At 36.4% G+C, this 20,203-nt stretch overlaps 1 long non-coding RNA gene and 1 pseudogene across 1 annotated transcript in view; one reads left to right on the plus strand and one right to left on the minus strand.

Annotated features, from left to right (window-relative positions):
• The window catches only part of LOC134758668 (uncharacterized), a 179,332-nt gene that overhangs the window by 134,980 nt on the left and 24,149 nt on the right, over positions 1-20,203 (minus strand). The gene's annotated exons all lie outside the window — the stretch shown is intronic.
• Positions 13,113-13,662, plus strand: LOC101132557 (GTPase KRas-like; annotated as a pseudogene).

A 20,203-nucleotide genomic window follows, 5' to 3' on the forward strand; every position in this document is an offset into this window, starting at 1 on the left:
CCATAGCCACCACCACTCCAGGCCACAAGGAATACTTCCAGACTACCTTCAATGTTTCCTTAAGGCCCAAGGTCTCTTAAATCAGCTTGTCATGAATGCTGCCTGGCCTGGGACTCACCCTTCAGGGCAGTGGACTCCCTTCTGGCCCAGCGCAGGTCCAGGAGTGCCATCCATGAGTCAAGTCCTGGAATTGGGGACCCAAGAGACTGCTTGGTGCTTTGCCCCATGGTGGCTGCTCTGGTACAAGACAGAGTCCCCTTTACTTTTCTCTCTGCTTTTCTGAAGCAGAAGTTTTGCCCCATGGACACCATAGCTAGTAATGTGCTGAGTCTCACCTGAGGTCAGTATATCTCAGAGGCTCACCCAAGGCACTTGATGTAGTACCTGAGTATTGCTGCCGTTTGTTCAGGACCCGAGGACTCTTCAGTTAGCACGTGATGAATCCTGCCAGGATTGGGTTGTTTCCTTCAAAGTAGCAGGTTCCCTTCTGTCCCAGGGTGTGTCTAGAAAAGTCATCTGGGAGCCTCTGGAATGAGGGACTGGATCTGGAATGGGGTCTTAACAGGGGCCTCACAACTCTGATCAGTGACCTAACCTGCTATGGCTGAGCTGGTGTCCTAAATGCAAATCCTCCTCACTCTTTCCTCTCCTCACCTCAAGTAGAAGGAAGAGGTCACTTTTGGAGCCCTGAGCTGTGCAGCCTGGGGTTAAGGGAGGGGTGATGCCAGCACTCCTTTGGGTGCTCCAGTTGGTGTTTCAGTATGTCATGTGCCAGCCCAATCCACTGTCCCTGGGCCTAGTTTAGCACTAGGACTCACTTAAGAGATGCAGTCTTCATGGCCTTGACTGCCCTTGAAGTTTACTTGGAGACACAGAGTGCTGTAGCCCTCAGCGGTGAGGTTTGCAATCACTCAACTTTGGACTGCTGGATTGGTGATTCCCATCTAGCTAGGGCTGGTTGAAATACTCCTTCCATGGCTGGGCTTCAGTTAAGTTCGATCCAGTTTTCTTTTGTGCTCTAACGGGACAGCAGTGAGTTAAATGCCTCACAGTTGCTGTGTTCTCCCTCCTCCAGTGCCCAGAGACTCTGCACCAGCCTGTGCTTCAGGGGATGGGGGAGGGGTGATGTCAGTGATTCAGGACTGTTTTCTCTATCTCTTCAGTGCCTCTTTCAGCAATATGAAGTGCAAACCAGGCACTACGAGTACTCACCTGATTTTTGGTTCTTATGAAGGTGTTTTCTCTGTGTAGATAGTTGTTAATTTGGTGTCCTTGCAGGGGATGGGGTGGGGGACAATCAGTGAAGCTTTCTATTCCACCGTCTTGCTCCCATATGGTAAATTTTTTTAAAAGGAGGCCCCTTACATATTTTCTGAATTGTCTCAGGACCTAATTTTATTCATAACATCACTCAGTAGATGTTCTCTGCAAGAAATAATAACTTTTGGGTTGTAATAAAATTGCTTTGGGTGAGTGTTGCTTGAGTAACTGACTGCAGGCTTTTGCCTGCCACAACATGGAATTTCAAAGTGTTCAAAAAATAAACAAATCTCCCTTGATATGATCTCCCTTGGAGCTTCCTAGCAAGTAGAAGAGGCCACACAATTATGGTTGAACATTTGTGTTTCTACTTTGGAGTCAGAAGCCAAGAGAAAAAATGAATGTTATGATGAAGTTAAGATTTTCTAGCCCTTTAGTAAGAACTGTTATTACTGATGTAAAGGTAGTGATAAAGCAATAAGCCAAACACAGAGACATATGAACCACAGTTATAAGAAAAGAAAGATTAAACAGAGAAATGTGTTCTGAGAATTAGTACTCTCTACAGGGATAAATCTGGCTTTTATTTGAAAGGTATTTTTTTTCTTTTCTGGTATTAAAGCTAGACCAGACTATAAAGTATCATGTAGACTAGCCACATTGATAATGCTGATGAAATATGCAGGTGTGATATCAGTTAGCATTTTTTCTCTATCTCCTTTTTAGATTTTATTTTATTTTTTGGCTAACCAAACACAATTATTAGAACCAATATTGTTTAAAATAATGTATTACTACATACTCAAAACATTTCTTTAGAAAAAATAAAGTACATGCATATTATGGAATAGAATTTTTCTAGAGCATTTTAATATAGAATCCTGGACGAAATTGAATGAGGATTATTTAGATGATTTTGTGTTTCTTAAAATTCAGATACTTTAAAAATTTTATTTCTGCTATTATTTAACTGTTGGTTTTTATTAGAGAAAAATCATTGCAAGCTAGGAATAACAAAAAATGATAAAAATGCAAAACAAACTGAGTTAAGGTAAACATTTTAGAGTACCTGAAGAAGTCAAATCCAAGAAGTACTAACATTAAAAATCCACCAGGAGTTTTTAGGTAATGGCAATGCAATGATTACATCTCAATTGTTTGAAAAAACTGTCTGACTCCATGACTTTCAAATATAGATTTTTTGGAGTAAAATAATCAAGTAAGGCTTCTAGAGGAAAAAAAGAAAGAGTTTATTACTGATGGGACTGTAAATCATATCTCTATAGAATTAAATCAAATTTTTCATTTTTTGATGAGGAATATTCTACTGCTTGATGAATAAAATGATCCTTTGAGTTGTATCATTTTTCCTTCAACAAACAATTCTGCATTATAACTTATTACTTTAACTGGATGTATTAGTCATTAGTACTTTCCTCATTTTTCTTTCTCTAGTCTAGTAGGCACAATAATGCTTCCCCACACTCTGGAAGTTAGGCATGGCTATAAGGCTGGGACTAGAGTGGAGGGAAAGAGATCTTCATTTCTGGTGCAAAATTTAAGGAGGTGCCAAAACACAGTAATCAAAAAAAATGTTCAATGCAATATTTTAAAGAATCAAAATGAATGCAAAAAATTCCAGTATGATCAAAATATCTAAATGTTAATAATGGTATGATGAATAATAATGATTTCTCTTTTTGTCTTTGTCTGCAACATGGCAGGGTTGGCTCTGTCCTGATTCATGATTGAGTGGTATCTAAACATAATAACCTGAATTTAAAACCATACTCCTGGGAGGATTCAATTATTGGACATACATATGTAACAAAAATTATTAAAATAATAGAATCACACTATCAATCAAATGTATTCAAACAACATTTTTTTTTTTTTTTTTTTTGAGACGGGGTCTTTTTCTGTCACCCAGGCTAGAGTGCAGTAGCCTGATCTCGGCTCACTGCAGCCTCCACCTCTTGCATTCACGTTCATCAATTCTCTTGCCTCAGCCTCCCAAGTATCTGAGATTGCAGGCACCCACCACCACTCCTGGCTAATTTTTGTATTTTTGGTAGAGACAGCGTTTCGCCATGTTGGCCAGGCTGGTCTCAAACTCCTGACGTCAAGTGATCCACTTGTCTTGGCCTCCCAAAGTGCTGGGATTACAGGCGTGAATCACCGTGTCTGGCCATCAAACATCTAATTCCATTGAATAGTAATTCAATGGGTTGACAATTTAATGGATCACTACCTTACTGCTAAATCTTTATGTAATTATATGCAAATAGAGAGTTTTATAAAGAAAATATGTTTAAAAAGCAGGAAATTCTTCTCACATACAGATCTGATCAGAAAGTTATTTAATCAGACTTTGTTGATTTATTTAATGAATTAGTAATTAAGCATCTCATGCTTAATTGAAAGTTTTCTAAATATATAATGGGAGTGCAAGAAAAGTCCTTGTCTTTAAAAGACTTACAATCTTACTGAACAAACCAATACCCTCAACATCTTATCCCCAGAAAACTGAGTTATAAGAATTTAAGTCAATTGTTTGGGACTTAAAGTGCATTTTCCTCAAGAATCACAATTAGAAAAATAGTTGGTTTCTGAAGCTCTATTTTAAATCCTACTAAACCAAAGCAGTCTACTGGGGAAATTATTAGTGCACACTGACATTTAATTCCTCTCTCTCTCTCTCCTGAGCACATAGGAAGACTAGACACCTTATATCTCTTGTAACAGTGTGAGACCATGTGACAAGTTTAGATCAATGGAATGTGAGAGAAGTGATGTATGAAGAGTAGTGGGACCTCATGTATGGTACACTTACCATTTGTATTACCTGGAAGAAAGGGATCTCTCTGATAAGAAATGGAGTGGGCACAATAAGACCTGAAAGCCCTGTAGAAAAAGTCTTCTTGGTCAAAATTACCAATAACAGCTCTTAGAGCTTGGATGATAAGATGGTGCCCACATAGAGGCAGACTGGAACTCAGGAAGCAAGTAACTCAGACAGGTTGCCTACCAAGTTATCTGTACTTTGAATACTGATATGGCTGTTTCAAGACTGAATTTAAAAATATGGCAAAACCAACAACTCTAAGGAGCAAATTTGTTGAGAAGTATCAGAAATATGTGCTGTGAAAGTCTTCCTATGTTTATATGTTTTCTAATTACCAAGTTTATCCTTTTAAAAAAGTTAGCAGCTAGTTAAAGCTTTTAAAGTTTCTAATCTATTTTACCTGTCCTACATGAAATCAGAGGGAGAACGTATGCTAATGATTAGGCCACAGTGTTAAAAGGAAAACAGTATGTGCCTGTCTGTAGTAAGAATTTTGTTGCCTCTGGTAACTGAAGCAAGGGAAAGTACAACTCAGAGATCCTTGGGGATACCATGAGAAGACTCTCCTTGGAGAGAAAAACCTTGAAGTCTCTGCGTTCTTTTACTAGAGTGAGCATATTTCCTGGTTGGACAATGCTGAATTAAGGAGAAGGCTGAGTCAGAGCAGATTATAATATTTTAACCCTAAATGGCAAGAAAAATAACACCTTTGACAGGAACAGAAGATTGGAGAACATTAGGTGGAAGCTGAAGAATTCTGGTTTGGATTTATTGAGTTGGAAATGATGGCAGAATAGCTTATTAAGTGCCGATTATGTGCCAGATTTGCTTGTGCTCTGTGTCCAGATTTCCTTAGCAAATTCTGGGTTAAAAGATAGAAATCATGTTTAAATAATTATCGTATTTAATAACATGGGCAATTTTCCATGGTGGCAGAGAGGAGAAAATGGATAACTTTGAGGGTCTCATGTGCTTCACTGATAATAGAATATTTTGAGTTTTATCTAAAATGATGAGCATGAACTTGCCAGATAAACTATCAAAGAAGAGGTAAAGGCAAAGATAATCACAGAGAGGAAACAGGTAGGCTCTAACTGTATAAAATCACGTAATATATTTGGCTCACTAAAAATAATTTTTATGGGGTGAGAAGAAGAAAGAGCATAATAAAAGGTGACTCGGAGAACATGGCTTGCAACATCATAAAGAATAGGCCATGAAATGAAGTTTAGATTTTATTTTGTAAGCATTGTGAAGCCATTACGAGTTTGTTTATTTGTTTTTGTTTTAGACATGGTTTTGCTCTGTTGCCCAGGCTGGAGTGCTGTGTCTTGATCACAGCTCACTGCAGCCTTGACTTCCCAGGATCAAGCAATCCTCCTACCTCAGTCTCCCAAGTAGCTGGGACTATACCAAGCCTGGCTTTTTTTTTTTTTTTTTTTTTTTTTTTTTTGGTAGAAATGGGGTTTCCTCATGTTGCTCAGGCTGGTCTTGAACTCCTGGGCTCAAGTGATCCTCTAGCCTCAGCCTCCCCAAATGCTGAAATTATGTAATTATTTATGTAAGCATCAGCCCCTGTGCTCTGCCCCACTACTGCAAGTTTTTAAGAGGAGTGACTGATCAAATTCATAGTTTAGAAAGATCAATCTGACAAAGCAGTATGACAAATGGATTATATAAGGACAATATAAGGTGTATAGAGAAGATTTATGAGGCCTTTAAGATATTTCAGGTGAAAAATGATGAGAACCTAAAAAGTATCAGTGTGTATAAAAGGGAGAGAATGAACACCAAACTTACACTTGCAATATAAAGCCAATCTATTTTGACGACATCATAGATGTAGTGTTCACTAATTGGGGATGGTTTAGGTTGGATTGGGATGAGAATGGAATGATGCCGTTATTGAGGCAAAGGAAAATATGTAAGATGACAGTCAGTTTTCTAACTTGGTAGTCATTCTTTTTCACTAGTCATTATGGGGTCAAATGGAGTGCCTACTGATCCATAAGATGTGCTAATTGTTACCATCGACTACAGTTAACTTGAATTCCACGTGTCTAGTCTGCCCCTGCTCAACAATTACAAGAGTTTCTTGGAGCTTCAGAATTGGTAGGGAACGTGTTAGTTTTGTTGTAATTAATAAAAGTACCAAAAAGCCCAAGAGATCTGAACAAGAAGGTCTTTGTCTGAAAGAACACAGGGGTTTCCCTTTAGTCCATGCTTCTAAAAACAAGTACATTGGTACCAATCTAGTGTTGCTGTGGAGAAATTAGGGTCTATCTTTGTTGTTCCACTTTGCTTCAAAACATGCACCTGAGAGGGACACAGCTCTTCCTCCAGTGTGTGGTTGCCCAGGATCTAAGGTCTGTCTAGTTTCTCCTAGTTATTTCCCTTTCTCTTGTATTTTCTTTTCATTATTCAGAATTAAAGCAATGATCTCATCTTAGTTTTCCAAAAACAAATTTCCAAAAATTGTCTTATATTGCATTATAAGACAATAGAACCTCTATTGCTTTTCTTATTTAATAGGCTACTGGGCTTGTTCTTCTTAGACACTTCTTTGAGAAAATAAAGAATATGAAATATTTTGTTCATGTGAAATCCTAGTTCCGTTTTTAGTAACATGGCTTTAAACAGGGTATCTACAGATTTGTTAATGCCAATGGAATAATACTTTGGTGACCCAGAATAAAATTTCTGCAAAATTTCATTTATATGTCCAATAATAAGAGATCAAAAGCCCTGATACTCTTGAACACTTTGACCTGTGAAAACCTACAGGCTACTTTCCCACAGGTACAGAGGCTTCTTATCAGGCTCCACAGATACTATAGGCTGGGTCTGCAACCAAAAAGAGCATTCAAAGTTTTGGAAAAGAATAAAGAACAGTAGCTGGTAAGAAATCATGGAAGTAATACAAGGAGGTGTAAAGTAAAAAGGATCACAGTAATACAAGGAAATAAAAAGTAAAAAATGGTATCACAAATGAGGAAGAGAGATACCAAGAAGTTAGGGAAGTTGATTATAGTTTCAGGCTGAAAAAAATGAAGAGGGTCAGAATTCACATACTCTCTTAATAAATTTCAAACAGCCATTCTCCCATTACATTCATGCTGGTTTTTGTACAAAACCAGTTTTCATAATTATGACTGGTTTTTTTGTTTAGTGGAGCCAAACTGTAACGTGTGCCAGTTAAGAATGCTGGGGCAGACATTCATGGAGAGGATAGTATTCCCTTATAAATTCAATAAATTGTGTGTGCCACTTAGAGTAAAACAGTATGTTTAGTTTAAGTTTGACATATTGAAGGCTTTTTTGGCTTTAATAGCAATATTATTACATTATTTATTAGGCATTTAATGGTGCCGTTTCATATAATTCTCATTCTGCTCTCCTCTGTCCTTCTGCTTTTTCTCCTCCTTCTCCCTCACCTTCTTCTGTTACTCATATCTCCTAAAAGTCATCTGAAGACAAATTAGACTTAGAACATTCACCATAATGCTTTGGGAAGGTTGCCACAGATATCCCCTCACCAGACATTTCAACAAGTTGATTGTATCACATACCATTTAGCCACAGTTTTTAAAATTTATTCACTTATTTTTGGATGCATAATAAATGTACATAGTTTTGGGGTAGACATATTGAGTTTTAAGTGTCTGTAAAATATTGATGGGAATATCTGACAGAGAGTGGTAGAAATTTCTGAGGCTTAAGAGAAACAAATACTAAGAAGAACATAGGGTAAGAATGTTGCTGTTCAAATCAAGGAAGAAATGCATTTTAAGGATAATTGAGTACTCAACAGCTTGAACACCAAAATGAGGTCCTTATCTCAACACCAGCCCATTGGCTGGTGGGCTTTTCCACCACTACCCAACTCAGGTCTTCTCTGCTCATTTTATTTTTAAGAGCTGACTCTTATATCTGTATTTTCAGACACTTATTAATGCATGGCACTATAAGTATATATCCAAAGATAATAACTATTTACATCATTCCCAAATATTGCCTGTTACTTGAATTCACTAATCGTATGCCCTTCTAACAACAGTCAGTACCTAGTTTTAACGATGGTTGTAGGCATGAAGAAAGAGTTTAACATTCCGTTAGGTCTCTATGACCCATTTAATTTCTTTGCAGAGCCAGTATTTATATTCTGATTATAATTCCAAGAATCGGGCTTTTCTTGATGGGGGTAGAGATTATACCCATTGTCCAAAAATTTGTCCTCTTTTAATAGATAGTTGAGCTCTATCTGTGATGTATTATATATTTTTGATAGCAGTTACCTTTATCTTAATCTTATCTGACCAATCTACTGCATTTGGCACAGTGAAAATTGTCTACTTCTTGCATCTCCTGTGCAAATTTATTCTCTATTTCAGCCATAAAATATCTTAGTCCTTCAACCTTTAATCATACTCCTTTCTTTATTACTACTTCCCTATACTCTTTCTCCCAGGCAATATGAAACAAGCATAAGGCATAGTAGCACTATTGACTACCACTATAATCTAGAAAAATCACCTAGTCTACATTTTCACTATCAAAATCACATCAAATTCAACGTGCCCAAAGGTAAATCCATGGTATGCAATTTTCCAGCCAGGTCTGACCTGGTCTTGGTCATAAACTGAAGTCTGAAAGAGTTACGACATAAGGGTATGTGTATATCAGATAAAGCTTACATGTTTATATACCTATTATTCATTAATTTATGAAAATTATTTATTAATTTCCAGCATTTATCATCTCACTAAGTGGCACCAGGATCCACGGAGTTACATCTACAATAACTAAGCATCTTCAAAGTATCTCTTTTTCACAAAACTCATAACCATCCCATAACCAAGACCTATTATTTTTCTCCTTAAGCATCTCTTTAAGCCACCCATTATTATTTTTAAAATTTTCACTGCCATCAAAGTCCAAAACACAGCCAAGTCTTACCTGGACCATTGTAGTAGCCATTGAACTATTTTTTTCTCATTCATTCTGCCTTCCCCCAACCCACTGTACATACTACAATCAGAGTGATCTTTAAAAAGACAAATATGATGTCATCTTCACTGAAACTCTTCAGAAATCTCTCATTGCTTCTAGGATTAAAAAAAAAAAATTGACTTGGCATACAATGTCCTAATTCTCCAACCTCATCTTGCAATTTTTTTTTTTTTTTTTAGACGGAGTCTCAGTCTGTCACCCAGGCTGGAGTGCAGTGGCACGATCTCGGATCACTGGAACCTCCACCTCCCAGGTTTAAGCAATTCTCCTGCCTCAGCCTCCTGAGGAGCTGGGATTACAGACGCAATCCACCATGCCCAGTTAATTTTTGTATTTTTAGTAGAGACGGGGTTTCACCATGTTTATCAGGCTGGTTTGAAACTCCTGACCTCATGATCTGCCCGCCTTGGCTTCCCAAAGTGCTGCGATTACAGGCCTGAGCCACCATGTCCGGCCTCATTTTGCAACATTCTATCCCTTCTCTCTGCACTCTAGCCATACCAGCTCTCTTTAAGTTTCCTGAACTTGTCACATGGCTTTTGTACATATTGTCTACAAATGTATATTTGTACATATGCACACATATATTGTCCATATGTATAAAATGTTAAATACATAGTTCCGCCTCCTCTCATTCCTCTCTGTGAGTGCCGTGGACTGCAGTTGCTTCTAATTTGCTATCTTGGCCTCTCCTCAACTAAGATATTTTTTAACTTCCAATGGGTTTATCAAGACATAACCCCATTGTAAGACAAGAATATCTGTACTGTACTCAAGAATTCACTGTTTATATCTTCTTATGTTCATACAAAAAGATACAAAACCCAAAACTGATTACTGATTTTTAGCACATGATCCATAATGCTATCTTATAAAAAGGAGTAAAAATGTAACTAATTCGAACTAAATTTGTTCAATAATAGCCCAACCACAACACATGTTAATTTATTATAATCTAGGAACCCATAGTTTATATACACTGAGGTAATTGCTACTGTTTCTCTATCCAAATCAATAAACCGTCCTCAACTGTTAGGCCTATGTCCTGGAAACTAATCAACTGGAGTTACATGTTAGTCTGTTTCTTTCTATGTTTATTTGAATATCTGGTGCATATAAAGATGACATGGTTACAAATTTTCCCATTTGAGATATCAATAACTAGAACTGTTTTTTTCTTTTATCTTACAGTCAAGCTTTGAGCATTATTTTCTAAGTTCTTTACAACTCTTGTATTAGTTAACAAATAAAAAGAATCCAGTAAAATGCCTGAGACATTGAAGGTGCTCAATAAATGTTATTTACCCAACTAACCTTACAAGCAATTTTAATTTACCTTAATGTTTTCTCAAATTTTCCCATTATTATCCTTGTCTTATTAAAAATATAAAAAATCATAAGTGCCTTTATTTTCTTTTAAAATTTTTTAAATGCTTATTTTTCTTTGAAGCAATCTACAGAGAAAAATAACTTGCCAATTTGAATAACTCTGACAAAGATCTTAAGCCCCATCTTTAGGAGCCAAACAACAGTGGCAGAAAGAGACATGAAGTAAACAATGACAAAAATACTACAATAAAAATATGCTCTGTGACCAGAAAGATCAATAAAGTTTTCTTATTTAGGAGGGTTAGCAGAGTGGTATTTATGTTATTTACAGGAAGACAAGGGGGGTAAAAAGAGATACCAGGAATATGCAGAAAGAATGTGACATATTCCAGAATATTTAAGCACCCGACCCAGATGGAGTTTAGAATGAATGGCAGGGGTAGATGGGATGAGGCTGGGTAGGCAGGCACATGCTAGATCAGGGAAGTCTGTGTATTTGCCTTAAAGGAGCAGAAAAACATTGAAGGATTTAAAGGATACAAGCAATGTGATGAGATTTGGCTTTTTGAAACCTGACTGTAGTTGCGGGAGCATGGTGCTTTCATTTAATAAGGCCTCTCCAAGGAGAAAATGAGGGCAGTTTAAGAGCTATATAATTTACAGTAAGTCATATGACAGCTATCACTAACAGTGTATCAATTTACTGCTTTTTACAATAGAGGAAGAGAGCAAGCCTTGGATTAGTACACTAATGAAAACTAACCTTTTCCCCCATAAATGTGAAGATTGCATAGAGAACAATTATGTCAGACTAATACAGTTTATTTCTATGATGTCATCTATCTGGGCTTGAGTAAGGACTGATCCAGTTCCAGATGGAAATCAAAATAACAAGCTAGACTGATACAATCTAGAACACTCCACCACTGAGAGAAAGAACATGAAATTAGAGGAAGGGTTGATTATTTCTGTTTGGAAACAGAGGGTAGCGGGTGGGTGATCTGCCTATAGCTACTGTTGTTTAGTATCTTTATTCATCAATGTTTGAGTGCTTACCTATTAATTTTTCATATGATAAAAACTTTGTTGAACTTGACTACTTGAAAAAGCAAACATCTTTACATTTTTAATGCATATTATATAGATGAAAGTACAGTGTAAACAAATGAAAAGCAATATATGAAGACGAAAACAAACTCTAAGAAAAATTGTATCAGAAAAGTTTAATATGTTCCTGGGGCCATGAAGATCCTCAGGTATATACATGCGTTCATGAATTAAGTTATGCTGGTAGTTTAACATGCATGTATTTTGCTGCAATGTGCAAATAAAAGTATGTAAGAAATTTAAATGATTCCCCTTAAAGGAGCATTTCATCCTACTCAGGGAAACAAATTTATTTTGACCTCATATTTCAATAATAATACTGTCATAAACCCTTACAGTTACTAAATTAATCCTCATAATAACCCTATAATACAGGTATTACTGTATCTCATTTTAAAGATGAAGAAGCTGTTGGCCGGGCATGGTGGCTCATGACTGTAATCCCAGCACTTTGGGAGGCCACGGTGGGTGGAACATTTGAGATCAGGAATTTGAGACCAGCCTGGCCAACATGGTGAAACCCTGCCTCTACTAAAAATACAAAAATTAGCCGGACGTGGCAGGGGGCTCCTGTAATCCCAGCTACTTGGAAGGCTGAGGCAGGAGAATTGCTTGAACCTGGGAGGCGAATGTTGCCATGAACCGAGATCGCGCCATTGCACTCCAGCCTGGGCGACAGAGTGAGACTCCATCTCAAAAAAAATAATAAATAAATAAATAAATAAATAAATAAATAAATAAGATGAGGTATTTAAGTGACTTATCATAGTCACTAGTAAATTGTGGAGTAATTTCAAGATCTAGAGAAAAATTTTTAGCAGATAAGGATTTAAAGCAAACTAAAATTATTAGAAATAGGTCCGGGACATTATTTATTGCCACATTTGAATACTCACTACGAGAATACAATAGCATTAGACATGTCAGGAATTTTATAAAGCATGATCAAAATTTGATGTGATGTAATGCACAGTAACATGTCAAACATATCAGAAAGATTGTTTAACAGTGACCTAGTAAGGATGATTTTGACCCAAGTTGTTATTTGAAGAGAAAACTGGAGGAGACTATTTCTAGCAGAATATTCTTTATCCTCTGGAGACCTTTCACATGCCAACAACCTGACAGATGATGAAGAATGCATTATGACAAAACTGACCTAAAACTTTCAATAAGATTCACAATGTCATTCTTATTTGCAATGCTTTTTAGGTACTACATTGCAATTTAGAAAACAATGACTCCAGGGAGAAGCATGGTCTACTATTTAGTGCATTGTGTAACATTAAGATCTACTGAAATTTGCTGGTTCTTTGAAATAAAATGAATCTTTAGTGCTTGACATTATCCTGCATCATAAATTCCTAAGGAATGGAATGAGCTTTGACTGCCTTACCTTGAGAATAAGCATATTCACGTAAAGTATATAAGACAAATACTGGTTTAGATGAAGCTCGGCCAGTACTCCCGTTCCCCGCCATTTCGGACTGGGAGCTCCGTGGCGCAGGCACGGAAGGCGGCGGCAGGGCCAGAGGCTCAGCGGCTCCCAGGCCTGCTGAAAATGACTGAATATAAACTTGCGGTAGTTGGAGCTGGTGGCGTAAGCAAAAGTGTCTTGACGATAAGCCAATTCAGAATCATTTTGTGGACCAATATGATCCAACAATAGAGAATTCCTACAGGAAACAAGTAGTAATTGATGGAGAAACCTGTCTCTTGGATATTCTTGACACAGCAGGTCAAGAAGAGTACAATGCAATGAGGACCAGTACATGAGGACTGGGGTGGGGGCGGGGGGGGAGGCTTTCTTCGTGTATTTGCCATAAATAATATTAAATCATTTGAAGATATGCACAATTATAGAGAACAAATTAAAAGATTTAAGGAATCTGAAGATGTGCCTATGGTCCTAGTAGGAAATAAATGTGATTTGCCTTCTAGAACAGTAGACACAAAAGGCTCAGGACTTAGCAAGCGGTTAGGGAATTCCCTTTATTGAAACCAGCAAAGATAGGGTGTTAATGATGCCTTCTATACATTAGTTTGAGAAATAAAAGATGAGCAAAGATGGTAAGAAGAAGAAAAAGAAGTCAAAGTGTGTAATTATGTAAATACAATTTGTACTTTTTTCTTAAGGCATACTTAAGTAAAACTGGTAATTTTTATACATTACACTAAATCATTAGCATTGTTTTAGCATTACCTAATTTTTTTCCTGCTCCATGCAAACTGTTAGCTTTTACCTTAAATGCTTATTTTAAAATGAAAGTGCAAACATTTTTTTCCTCTAAGTGCCAGTATTACCAGAGTTTTGGTTTTCGAACTAGCAATGCCTGTGAAAAAGAAACTGAATACCTATGATTTCTGTCTTGGGGTTTTTGGTGCATGCAGTTGATTACTTCTTATTTTTCTTACCAGTTGTGAACATCGGTGAGAAACAAATTAATGAAGCTTGTGAATCATCCCTATTCTGTGTTTTATCTAGTCACATAAATGGATTAATTACTAATTATAATTTCAGTTGAGGCTTTATAATTGGTTTTACTGAAACACTGAGGGAACACAAATTTATGGGATTCCTGATGATTCTTCTTCTAGGCATCATGTCCTGTAGTTTGTCATCCCCGGTGAATGTAAAGTTACACTGTTCACAAAGGTTTTGCCCCCCTTTCCACTGCTACTAGTCATGGTCACTCTCTCAAAAATATTATATTTTTTCTATAAAAAAAATGGAAAAAAATTACAAGGCAATGGAAACTATTATAAGGCCATTTCCTTTTCACATTAGATAAATTATTATAAGGACTCCTAATAGTTTTTTCAGTTAAGGCAGACCCAGTATGAAATGGGAATTATAGCAACCATTTTCGGGCTATATTTACATGGTACTACATTTTTATAATAATTGAAAGAATTTTAAGAGGTATAAAACATTCTCACAGGAATTAAATGTAGTCTCCCTGTGTCAGATTTCTCTTTCATAGTATAACTTTAAATCTTTTATTCAACTTCAGTCTTTGAAGATAGTTTTAATTCTGCTTGTGTTATTAAAGATTATCTGGGCCAGTCATAGCTTAGTAAGTGTTGAAGAGACCAAGTTTGCAAGGCCAGGCCCTGTGTGAACCTTTGAGCTTTCATAGAGAGTTTCACAGCATGGACTGTGTCCCCATGGTCATCCAGTGTTGTCATGCATTGGTTGGTCAAAATGGGGAGGGATTAGGACAGTTTGGAAAGCTCAACAAATACATTCTCACTCTGTGGTGGTCCTGCTGACAAATCAAGAGCATCGCTTTTGTTTTTAAGAAAACAAACTCTTTTTTAAAAATTACTTTTAAATATTAACTCAAAAGTTGAGATTTTGGGGTGGTGGTGTGCCAAGACATTAATTTTTTTAAACAATGAAGTGAAAAAGCTTTAAAATCTCTAGGTTTGGCTAATTCTCTTAACGCTGGTTAAATTAACATTTCATAAACACTTTTCAAGTCTGATGCATATTTAAGATTAATGCTTTAAAAATAAATATTAATAAAAATAATCCTTTTAATACACTTAAAATGTTACTTAGTTTAAAATATATGAAGTGAGATGGTGTGGTGAGGTGAAAATATCACTGGACTAGAAGGAAGGTGACTTAGGGTCTAGATATGTGTCTTTTAGGACAATAATTTTGAGGAAATCACTTACTATCCATTTCTTCATGTTAAAAGAAGTAATCTCAAACTCATTGCTTTTTTACAACTATATAATTTATATTCTGTTTACATAGGATACACTTATTTGTCAGGCTTAGCACAATCTGTAACTTTTTAACCTATGTTACCATCTTCAGTGACAGTGACAATCTTGGGCAAAATTGTGCAAGAGGTGAAGTTTATATTTGAATATCCATTCTCGTTTTAGGACTCTCCTTCCATATTAGTGTCATCTTGCCTGCCTGCCTTCCACATGCCCCATGATTTGATGTAATTTTAATACTTCTAATTCCCCTAACCATAAGATTTACTGCTGCTGTGGATATCTCCATGAAGGTTTCCCATTAAGTCACATCGAAATCCCTTACATCTTATTTCCTCAGGTCTCAAAAGAATCTGACAGATATCATAATGGGATTTGACCTAATAGCTAATTTTCAGGTGGTGGCTGATCCTTTGAACACCTCTTTGCTGCCCAATTCATTAGTGACAGTAGGAATTTTCAAACCTGGTATGAACAGACAGAATCCTATCCAGTGGAAGGAGATTTTAATAACGATAATGCTGAAAGAATTTCTTAGGTAATCTACAACTAGGACTACCCCTGGTAACAGTAATACATTCCAATGTTTTAATAACCAGAAATCTTCTTACAATGAAAAATACTTTAATATTTAATTCATAAAGCTTACTGGTTTTGTTTGTTTGTTTGTTTTTAGGCGGGGTCAGAGTCTCACTCTGTCACCCAGGCTGGAATGCAGTTTCGCCATCTTGTCTTACTGCAAGACAAGGCCTCAGCCTCCCAAGTAGCTGGGATTACAGGCGTGTGCCACCATGCTCAGCTAATTTTTGTATTTTTAGTAGAGATGGGGTTTCACCCTATTGGCCAGGCTGGTCTCAAATTCCTGACCTCAAGTGATTCGCCCACCTCGGCCCCATAAATCTTACTGTTTTGCAGAACTCATTTATTCAGTAAATATATACTGAGTGCCTACCAGATGCCAGTCACTGCCCAAGGCACTGGGTATATGGTATCCCCAAACAAGAGGCATAATCCCAATCCTTAGGTAGTGCTAGCATGGTCTGTAATATCTTAGTAAGGCCTTCGGCAGAGATAACACAACGTGTATTTTAGTTTTGCAAAGAAGGGGTTTGGTCTCTAAGGTTTCTTCCAGTTCTACAATTGTTTTGCTGTGATTCCAGTGCAACTCTTTGATCTAGCTACTTTATGTAAATCACTTCATTATTTTAAAGGAATAAACTTGATGATATTGTGTTTTAGTTGGCATAACTATGTGATTCTGTTGGGACAATTACTGTACACATTAAGGTATATGTCAGATACTCATAAAATTCCCAAATGTGTAGTATTCCAGTTTTCTCTGCATAAGTAATTAAAATAGACTTTAAATATTTACTTCTAAAATAGTTTTATCTGGATACAAATAAACAGGCGCCTGAACTAGTTCATAGACAATGAAACTTCTATGTAAAAATTAGTATGATTTCTGAAATACTATGCTAAACTACAGATCTGTGAAACATTGTTTAGGTAGGGTGTTATACAGTACCTCTTGTTTCTACACAGAGAAAGAAATGGCTATACTTCAGGAACTGCAGTGCTTATGAGGGGATATTTAGGCCTCTTGAATTTTTTATGTAGATGGACATTTTTTTAAGGTAATGGTAATTACCTTTTATTATGTGAACTTTGAATGGTTTAACAAAAGGTTTGTTATTGTAGCGATTTTTAAAGAGGGGGAGAATTCTAGAAAGAAATGTTATCTAATTATTACAGCCTTAAAGATAAAAATCCTTGTTGAAGTTTTTCCAAAAAGTACTAAATTACATAGTCTTAGGCATTAACATGTTTGTGGAAGAATAGAGCAGACATATATTGTATGATTTGAGTGAATATTTCCGCTTAGGCATTCTAGGCTCTATTTTAACTGAGTCACACTGCCTAGGAATTTAGAACCTAACTTTTATAGGTTATCAAAACTGTTGCCACCATTGCATAATTTTGTCCTAATATATATATGGAAACTTTGTGGGGCATGTTAAGTTACAGTTTGCACAAGTTCATCTCATTTGTATTCCAGTGATTGTTTTTTAATCCAACCATTATTTCTTTAGTGTATATACATTTAGGGGATATTTCTTTAGACATAAAAACTATCTGAAGATTTCCATTTGTCAAAAAGTCATGATTTCTTGATAATTATATAGTAATTTTTTTTAGAACAAAGCATTTACTTTAAGGTTGAATTTATATTTAATAACTTCTGTGTTAATACTGGATAGCATGAATTCTGCGTTGAGCAATTGAATAGCATACTACTGATAGCTGTCTGTCAAAAATGAAAATTTCTTTCTAAAGATACTCACATGAGTTCTTGAAGAATAGTCATAACTAGACTAAGATTTATGTTTTAGTTTAATAGTTTGAAGTGCCTGTTTGGGATAATGATAGGTAATTTAGATGAATTTAGGGGGAAAAAAAAGTTATCTGCAGAAATGTTGAGGGCTCATCCCCACCCAGCAAATAGAGCTAACTGGGTTACAGTGTTTTATCCGAAAGTTTCCAATTCCACTGTCCTGTGTTTTCATGTTGAAAATACTTTTGCATTTTTTCTTTGAGTGCCAATTTCTTACTAGTACTATTTCTTAATGTAACATATTTACCTGGAATGTATTTTGTGTAAACTGAAACATGCACATTTTGTACATTGTGCTTTCTTTTGTGGGACATACGCAGTGTGATCCAGTTGTTTTCCATCATTTGGTTGCGCTGACCTAGGAATGCTGGTCATATCAAGCATTAAAAATTACCACTCTTTTAATTGAAATTAACTTTTAAATGTTTATAGGAGTATGTGCTGTGATCTGAAATTTGTAATATTTTTGTCATGAACTGTATAGCTCCTAATTATTACAATGTAATAAAAATAGTTACAGTAAAAAAAATTGAGAATTCTGATTCAGTAGTTCTGGGATGTGGCCAAAGTTTCTGCATTTCTCACATTCTTCCAAGTGATAATGATGATACTGCTGCAAGGGGTCCAAGCTACACATGTTGAGGAGCAAAACTATATAGTTACTCATGTGACATATCAAAGATAACACCATGTCCAACACACAGGCACACATACACACACAAACACACACACACACACGCACACCCGTTTATTCCTGAGGAATTATTACCTGCATGAAGTACATAATTCATTTGTCCTTGTAACTTTACACAGATTATTTTCTTTTTTTCTCTGGTATAATAATCTTTCTCTTTCTTGTCAACAAATACATTCCTGGCCACAGCACACTTTGTGCAAGTTCTTTTAAATAAGAAACACTGAATCATAATTCTCTGAGACAGGAATTGGGTTTTTATTGTTATCCACATTACTAAGATATTTTTGTTTAATGAATATGAGTTGCTGCCCACAGGGGTCTTCCAATCCAGTTGGAGAGACAAAATTAATTGTCTTAATATACTATGAAGATTAGGAACAGAAACATAGAAACTCTTAAAATTGTATTCCTAAGATAATAGTTTTACAAATATGGAATTTAATGGTTTCAAGTTCATAGACCTACGTTAAAAACCCCAATGTCTTATCAAGAGAAAGGAGAAAGAAATGGAGGACAGTATGCTCTGTTAATGAAAAAAGCCGAACTCTGTAAAATATTGAAAGAGGCTTAGTCTGAGCCAAATATGAGTGACCATGGCCTGGAATAGAGTCTAAAGCTGTCTTGAGAACATATGCCCAAGTCAATCAGGTTAAGCTTGGTTTTATACATTTTAGGGAGACAGAGGTTACAAGCCAAGACATAAGTTAATATATGTAAGGTATATATTGGTTTGTCCCAGAAAGGCAGGACATCTCAAAACCAGGGACTTACAGGTCATAAATGGATTCAAAAATTTTCTCATTAGCAATTGGTTGAAAGGATTAAGCTTAGGCCAGGTGCGATGGCGCATGCCTGTAATCCCAGCACTTTGGGAGGCTGAGACGGGTGGATCACCTGAAGTTAGGAGTTCAAGACCAGTCTGGCCAACATGATGAAACCCTGTCTCTACTAAAAAAAAAAGAAATTACAAAAAATTAGCTAGGCAAGGGGGTGGGCACCTGTAATCTCAGCTACTTGGGAGGCTGAGGCAAGAGAATCGCTTGAACCCAGGGTCAGGGTTTAGAGTCAGCCAAGATCATGCCACTGCACTCCAGCTTGGGCAACAGAGCACTCCTTCTCAAAAAAAAAAAAAAAAAAAAAAAAAAAGAATTAAGCTTTGCCTAAAGAGTTGAATCAGCAGAAAGAAATGCTTGAATTAAGATAAGGAGGGTTATGGAAGCCAATGTTCTTGTTATGTAAATGAAGCCTCTAAGTAGCAAGCTTCAGAGACAATAGATCATAAATGTCTCTTTCAGGGCATTAAAAGGTGTCAAAGTCTTAGTTAAATGTCTCCTGAATCTGGAAAAGACCTAGAAAGGGAAGGAGATTCTCTACAGGATGCAAATTTTCCCCACAAGAGACAACTTTGCAAGTCCATTTCAAAATATGTCAAAGAAATATATTTTAGGGTAGAACACTTCGATTTTCTTCAGGGTCTTCTCCCTGTCATGTGATGCTATACCAGAGACAGGTTGGAATTTGACACTTTATTGTTACAAAGAGTGTTTTGTCAATCTTATGATCCCTATTTTAATGTTAATGCTGATTAGTTAAACTGGGGGTATATGTTACGGAAGGGGTATAATGGAGCATGTCCAACCCCCTTCCTGTCATGACCTGAACTAGGTCTTCAGGTTCCCTTAGCCAAAGGTTGGGAGTCCTTTCAGTTGGTTAGGGGCCTTAGAATTTTAGTTTTGATTTATATGTCCAAATATAATAGATTCTCATGAGAGTCAGAATGATAGTGGTGAAAGGGCAGAACTCCACTTGTTTACTGTAAAAGAGA

Source organism: Gorilla gorilla, chromosome 5 (genome assembly GCF_029281585.2).
Source record: "Gorilla gorilla gorilla isolate KB3781 chromosome 5, NHGRI_mGorGor1-v2.1_pri, whole genome shotgun sequence".
Classification (NCBI taxonomy): domain Eukaryota; kingdom Metazoa; phylum Chordata; class Mammalia; order Primates; family Hominidae; genus Gorilla; species Gorilla gorilla.